Raw genomic sequence first — 7,700 nt, forward strand, 5'->3', positions numbered from 1 at the left:
CTGAAGACATGTCAACAAAGCACATGGATCACTGGGAGCATGTCCTATGGTCTGATGAGACGGGCAGGCTTTCTTGTGTACCATCTGACAGCACTCGCGTAACAAGTCACATGACATTTTGGAAGGGAAATGACAAGCAGTACTCAATTTGGACATTTAGGGATGTACATAGTTTCTAAGAGGTGTACTCACTTTTGTTGCCAGGGGTTTAGATATTAACGGCCCATATTTTAAGTTATTTTGAGGGGAAAATAAATAACTATTATATAAGCTGCACACAGACTACTTTTCCTTGTGTCAAAGTGTCATTTTGTCAGTGTTGTCCCATGAAAAGATATAAATATCTGCAGAAATGCGAGAGGTGTACTCACTTTTGTGATACACTGTATGGGAAGATAATCTTAGAACACCTATATAACCATATAGCTGAACTCATTCTATAATGAAAATAAGGTTGCTTAAAAGTTGGTGGGGAAAATTTCAGCATCTTGAAAAGTTGGTAGTGTTATCCCTACCATCCTTACCGTCCCTATACAAACCTACACCTTTGTTTATACTGGTAAGGCTCATATTGTGCAAGGGCTTGGTGTTTTTTCTTAATTTCTTAACCCTAAATAGGGCTCTTATTGAAGTAATTGGCTGCCACTAGCAGAATTTGGTACTGATTGAGAGTGGTAGCTGCCAACCTCTTCCAGTCAAAGTGGAATGGACGTCTAACGCCATCAATGGCAGCCAAATGGTTAAAAGTGAAAAAAAAAAATCTTTAAACATGTGAATCCATGCGTCCAAAATTGTCTTTTCATCCTCTGAAAATAAATAAATACATCAATAAATAAATAAACAAATATACAATAATAAATTAATTAATTATATATACATAAAAAGGTATAATTATAATTGAGACCTGGCATCCACAAATTTCTGGTCATGTCGGCCACATATCAAACATTAATATTGTAGTCTACATGACCCATCATGTGATATTGACGTATGTGGACGCCAGGTTCAGATATTTAGGTTTTTTTTAAATACCAAAAATTGTCACTTGTCATATAAAGGGTTAATATTAATAATTTCTGCATCTATCATAATTTGATAACATTCATTTGAAAACAAGTTACTTGAAGTAAGTCATAATTTAAATAACTTTCTGACTCCCACTAAATAAAGTACAAGTAATAATTTTTGTTCTTAATACACAAATGAGCGCAAAAGTGATTGAAGAAGGAGATGGTGGGGTTATATGTGCCTCCTTTAATTTTTTTTTTTTTTTTTTAAATGCCATTTTTTGTTAACGTGTTTTGTTTAACAGATGTTTCAAAATCAAGGCCCCTTGTGTTGCGGCTTTCTTTAATGAGTTATCAATAGTGGATTTTTTTTTTTATTGACAAGCTCTGTCAAGAGGGGACCTTTGTAGTTGTCACTTCTCTGAATGGAAGGACCCCTCGGACAGCGACCGGATCAATCGGCATGCGAAACACAATTAAAGGGCCTTTGGGAGGGCAATGTTTGTACAGGAACATGTGGGCCGAAGAGCGGTGTGCGGCGGAGGGGCTAAAGCGCCCTACTTGGGGGGAATCGATAGGGCCGGCTGGCCTTTGACCTGAGACAGAGTAGGAGAGCAGGCGGTGGGTCAGCGGTTCTTCTTAAGCCCCCCCAGAATCCCGCTGTGAGCTCTGACACTGGCTATGACACACTCTGTGCTTCGGCTGACATTGACCACTAAGCTCGTGCATGTGTATGATTGGAGTTCAGAACACATGTTCAACAATCTAATAATGTATATTGGGTGTATTTCGTCACATTCATCCCATACATTTTCCCAAACTTCATATATCTTGATTTTCCAATTAGCTCCTTGTGACATGTTCAACCCTCGGGAGCCGAAGGAGATCAATACACGCGGGTTAAGAAAGATCAGACTCTTAATTGGCACGTAGGGTTGTGGTTTAAAAATTTGTGTAAGGGGTGGGAAATAGCAGGTGGGTCATTCAAGAATTGGAGGACATTTGGGCTTGAATTCTTGAAAAACGAGTCTTCACTTTTCTACTCAATTTCATTAGTAAGTCTTGATGTTTACAAGCTTGGCATAATCAAGAGGTTACAAATCCGTACTAATATTATCTTTGTGTCATGAGTAGAAGCTAGCTGTTTAGATAGCTGTTACTGCTAACCCATAGGACAAACTTCAGTAAATAATAGGGGTGCAACGGTTCAGTTAGCCCACGGTTCGGTTTGAACCTCGGTTTTGGGATCATGGTTTCGGTTCGGTTTCGGTTTGCGTTTAAAAAAAAAAAAAAAAAAAGCCTTTATTTTGCTTTTTAAAAAATGAAATAAACGCTTAAAATGTAAACATTTTCGACTGTTAAAATGCCTCTTAGCTCTTTGGCTAGGGTCGTGACTGACTACTGAAATACACACACAGTAGTAAAAAAGTTACTTGGCAAAGTAACTGGTGATACCTTTCATGTTTTTTTTTTTTTCATAAAAAACAAACAAACCCCAAAACATAGAAACCTTTGCTATGTTTGGAGGTCATTTAATGTTGTGAATCAACCGTTAAAGTTGATAAAATTGCTCCTGTTTTTGCGTTAGTTCCCTTCTGCCTACTTTCGACATGTGAAAATTTTAAAACTGTTTCATCCTTTAAAGATAAACTCAAGTCAAGATTTTGCCGATTTAGGAGTATTTTAGATAAAAAGTTGCTTAGGTTCACTTGGAAGGTTTACTACAACAGATCCTTTCTGAGAAGTTTACTGCTCTAAAATGGCGGCTGTTTACTAACGCTACCGAGTCTGTCATTTCGCATGTAGTTCTATATGCATGAGATATCTAGGCGTAGATTGTATGCTGTCGGCTACAGTCAGGAAATATTGGAGCCACCTAGCCTAACATCGCGTTTGCTACAGCGTCTCAACAAACATTCTTCCCTCTCCGTGTCTGACTTTTCTCGTGTCATTCAGCCAACGTATTAACGAACATTGTCTCATTGCAGAAACGGTGACCAAATCCAAACGGATGAAAAAAAAAAAAAAAACGTAATGCACGAAAAACGTGCATTTTTAATGTAACGTACGGCATACACATTTAAAAATGATTGTTCACTTGTACAAATTACGACGAGACCGTACAACTTGACAGGTATGAATTATAGTGGACCGTCACAGTTAGGTAGTAGCACTCTGTAGCACGGGACGTCCAACTATCAGTGGTCAGGGCGAAACTATGTGCTTTAGCGAAATCATCTTCGATGGCTTTGCGTGCCATTTCATAAATGTCGGGGATTACGTTGTTGGAGAAATATGTCCGCGAGGGAACAATGTAACGTGGGTCAACCGTTGCAAATAAATTAACGAAGCCCGCCGTGTGTTTTCACTGGTGTCATCTTCGGGCTTGTCCTGCCCTGAGAAAGTGATATCTGTGGGTGCCAGAGTCATGTTATATAAGTGTTGCCATTAGCATGCGGAACAAGCAATGCTTGTAATTTAAAAAAAAAAAAAAAATGTCTCTCCCTCCGCATTGTAGTCCACGGGGAAACCAAAACGTTGCCACACCGCAGATTTGAAAGAAGCCGGTGCTTCCTCAAAATTCGGTCTCTCCATTCCTCCACTCGCCATAGCTATTTGTTTTCTTTCTTGTTTCACTTTCACTTCGCTCGTAAGCGAGAGAGGGCGTGACTCGGCTTCTATTACACAGGTGCTTGACAGCGATCCGACATTTACTTGCGGGGCGGGAATTTCTCCACAGCGGTGCTTCACGTCACAAACAGGCACACAGAGCTCGATCAATTCATTCCACAAGCGTTCGGAATACATTAATTGCAAAACCGAAAAGGCACGGTCCATAAAGGCGTATTGAACCGTACAGGGCGAACCGTACGGTTCGGCTTTGAACCGCAAATCGTTGCACCGCTACTGAATAAGTCAAAAAACAAAATCTTATTTTGAATACAGTGATCCCTCGCTACTTCGCGCTTTAAACTTCGCGCCCTCAGTCTATCCCGGACTGTTTTTCAATTAAAAAAAATTAGTGCTGTCAAATTTATCGCGTTAAAGGGCGGTAATTAATTTTTTTTAATTAATCACGTTAAAATATTTGACGCATTTAACGCAATGTGTGGAATGACCCGCTCATGCATTGCCTCAAACAGATTACAATGACGCCGTTTTCTGCATATTGGGAGCTAAGAGGCAGAGAATGGTGTCTTGTTTTGTGCTTTTTCTTAACAAAGGTATACCACACGCGACGTGCTGGCACTTTGTTTCTTTATCACCACATTCAGCTTCAACATTAACACAGCTTACAGCTCTTGGCAGACCGTAAATCTAACTGACTCCTGCATCATGTGAGTAAACAAGATGGGCGCCGCGTGCACTTCAGGGTGCCTCGGATAATTCTAGAATATTACAAAAGGCGAGTGGACGAGGACGTCCATCCAGCCAGGGGTCAGGATAGTCAGGAGGCTGTGGCTGAAAAATAGCCCCTCTCCCAGAGGGGAGGGGGGCAAGGGGACACCGGGTGACTAGTGATGAAGAGACTACTCAACTAGATATTAGAATTAGAAAAGAGAAATAAAGTAAAGACAAGTGGTAGGTAGAGTGAGAAACAGGGGATAGGACTCAATGGCTGTACTTCCCCCAGCATTATAGCTTCTAGTGCAGCTTAGACTGAACTGTGAGTCTCGTCTGATTTGAACTAGCCTGACCATAAGCTTTGTAAAATAGGAACGTTTTTAGTCTAATCTTAAATGTACAGACTGTGTCGGCTTCTTTAATACTAGCTGGAAGCTGATTCCAGATGTGTGTCCCAGATGTAGGGTGCCCAGTTTGTGCCCAGTCGCCATCATTTAATAAGCTGGTTCACCTGCAATCACATTAGGTCTTATGTATAAAGCTAGGTAAAATTGGATGTTTCAATGGCATTTCACAATCGTAACCACTTAATCAGACATGCTACCATCCCATCAGATCTCTCAGATCACAAGAGGAAATCTGACGCATTGATAAATATTTCTGTGCATTTTTTTCTGTTTACCTTTATCTTTCAAATCATTCACTTTGTAATGTTTTATAAACGATGACTATGATGAATGTTTAATAAATTAAAGCTGATTTGTCACGAACAGTTTAACCCATTTCCACTGCCCTCCCTCTTTGCCTGTAGTTTACAAGTGAGGCTAGCTAGCTAAGGTTAACCAATGAGAAAATAGCGACTTACAGAGCAAAAAACAGCATATTCAGTATCCATACTTCAACAAAAAAAAGCTCTGACTTGCCTTTATGAAAATGCCGAGAGCAAACACGCAGGAAGGGAGATATGGTGTCGAAAGTGATGCCCTTCCGTCCATCCTCAACCTGCTGTCCATAACCTCTTTTCCTAGTGGTAAAATGAAAAAAATCTTACGTCGTGGTCAACTTTGCTGCCATTTTTGTCGTGTGATTGAGTATGGCAGCCTTTCACACTACACGAGTGTCCCATTTTATCAAAGACAATGATGAAAGCAAAGACGATTCTCACTGTTCAGTTGTTTACAATAAGTGACCACCCAAAATGGCTATTCAACCCACCATGCACTGCAGCTTTTACAAGCGTTTCTTCACCTGACAAAGACCGATTCCAGAATGGCCCATGGCAGACATACAGGGTAAGGCCGCATGGATGCAAGTGATATTTGGGACTACAGAGGACAAAAAAAGCAGTTAATTGTTTAGTCCACTTCAAAGAAACCTAAATAAAGTATGACAAAATACACCACATTCTGCAGGTTCACCCACTAACATTTAATGACTTCATGTTTTATTGTAAATTGTATTCAAATGTTTTTGATAATAATCAGAATACTCAATAGCTGTATTGCTACATTACATAATAGAAAAAAGTTGAGTCAAGCGTTCCTTTCCTTGAGCTCATGCAGAGATAATTGAGCTCTCCATCCCTCAGCATGGGGTCAATTTCAGAGCCCACACCAGTCAAAGGTGATCACTAGAGAGAGAAAGGCAAGCATTGATCGAATTTGATAATGAAGACGACCCCTCTAAGCTGCTTTGCTCCACACGTTTAAGAAATCCTCTGCAACACTAGGAAGCCGCCCTCCCTGTCACTGCAACATTGTGTCGCTATTGATCCCAGCTATCTGGCTCTTTTCATACCTGGGCTCTCTGGCCCGGCCGGGGGAAATGCATCCTGACATGCGACGTGAGGAGCTTAATAGGCAAAGGATGGGCCTCTCACTTTACCCTTTCACTCCCATTTTTCACATCTGCTGGAGTGAGGTTTACAGCCGCTGCACCTGCTGCTGAGAGTACACAGTCGGGATGAACGCACTGTACTTGGTGAGAGCTGTCACTAACTATTTCCATGAAAAAGAAAAAGAGACCGACCTCTTCTAGTATTGACAAGCGCAGAAACTGCTCTCTTGCCGCGTGGTACTGCATCCAGTTTGGCCAAGTCACAATTTGTCAAAGTGGAATTGAGTGAGAGTTTGTGGTCCTAAGATTGTTCCGCTTGTTTGAGAACTGCAGATGATTTTCAAAAAAAAGACAAAAACACAGAATTTAAGATTTTTTTTTTTTTTAAATGTTGGCATCATCTCTGTATCACTATCCAATTACCGGGTAGCCATTTTTTACTATATCACATATAACACAAGTTCAGGAATATGTGTATTAAAGTATCAAAGTGTGTGTTGTGGTGGTTTGTAAAAGAGCATTTCTATTTTGAACAGCCATTAATGGTGTTAGACAACCATTCTATTTGAACCATTTGATCGCTGCCAACCCTTCCCAGTTAAAATGGGTTGGATGACACAAGGGCCACAATTGGTTCAAGGACTGCTGAGGAAGCCACAGCAAACATTAGCCCATGAAATAAAGAATAGCATTTCTTTGAAAAACCTGATTAAATACAAAAGATGCGCATGCATAAAAGCAGATAGGGCAAACCGAACTAAACAGTGAGAGAAATTATATGAGAGCTACTTTCGATTTTATATGTGATTGTTTAAATAGTTTGATTCTTCTTTCCTTGTCAGAATGCAACCTCAGCAAATTATGTCACTTTTGAATGGATGTAGAAGATGAGAACTGGACATAAACTGAGTTAGTGACAAAATTTGCCATTCATGGGGCATTAAGTCCCCGAACTATTTTTAAATTGTCCGTTTTACCCGGAAACCCTCGTTTACAGACGTCATGCAACCGCTTTTGTTTCAACTTAGCCATAAAAAGAAGGCCTTATTATTCGAAATGTCTGTCATTTTAAGCTTAGAATCATTCATTGATGTCTAATATTTAGTTGAGAAAAAAAAAAAAAAAAAAACTCAAAAAAATTATTCACTTGCATGTTTTAAACTTTTAAACAAATTACGTCACAATGAAAAAATTGGCGTCTGTAAAAAAGTCACGGATATCTACCTCATAACTATCGGTTAATTGTATTTTTATCGTTACTGTCGCATTTTCCCCAATATTTTGGATGATAAATAATCGATCCAATCTCGACCACTCCTTGATGTCTGCGATTTCTGGATCACGACCGTTGTTATATTACCATGTTTCACCCATAAAATCCCCCCAAAATCCAGCTGTGGCTATTCACATCAGTGTGAATGAGCGGTTTAATTTTATTTTTTTTTAAATGCCGTCCTGTTCAAAATTTTTCTTCCCACAGAAAATTTAGATTTTAAGCTTACCAATGATGTA

At 39.7% G+C, this 7,700-nt stretch overlaps 1 protein-coding gene across 2 annotated transcripts in view; it reads right to left on the bottom strand.

The window, feature by feature from the left end:
* The window catches only part of dmbx2 (diencephalon/mesencephalon homeobox 2), a 29,308-nt gene extending 21,693 nt beyond the window's left edge, over nt 1-7,615 (bottom strand). The window contains exons 1-4 of one of the 2 annotated variants that reach the window (XM_057840110.1): nt 6,381-7,615; nt 6,150-6,295; nt 5,568-5,982; nt 5,272-5,376 (exon numbers count right to left, since the gene is read on the bottom strand). The gene's annotated coding sequence lies outside the window, so the exon portion shown is untranslated. The remainder of the gene's footprint in view (nt 1-5,271; nt 5,377-5,567; nt 5,983-6,149; nt 6,296-6,380) is intronic. The other variant, XM_057840111.1, reaches the window with a different exon arrangement.
* Between the last annotated feature and the right edge of the window lie 85 nt (nt 7,616-7,700).

This window comes from Corythoichthys intestinalis, chromosome 7 (genome assembly GCF_030265065.1).
Source record: "Corythoichthys intestinalis isolate RoL2023-P3 chromosome 7, ASM3026506v1, whole genome shotgun sequence".
NCBI classification, from domain to species: domain Eukaryota; kingdom Metazoa; phylum Chordata; class Actinopteri; order Syngnathiformes; family Syngnathidae; genus Corythoichthys; species Corythoichthys intestinalis.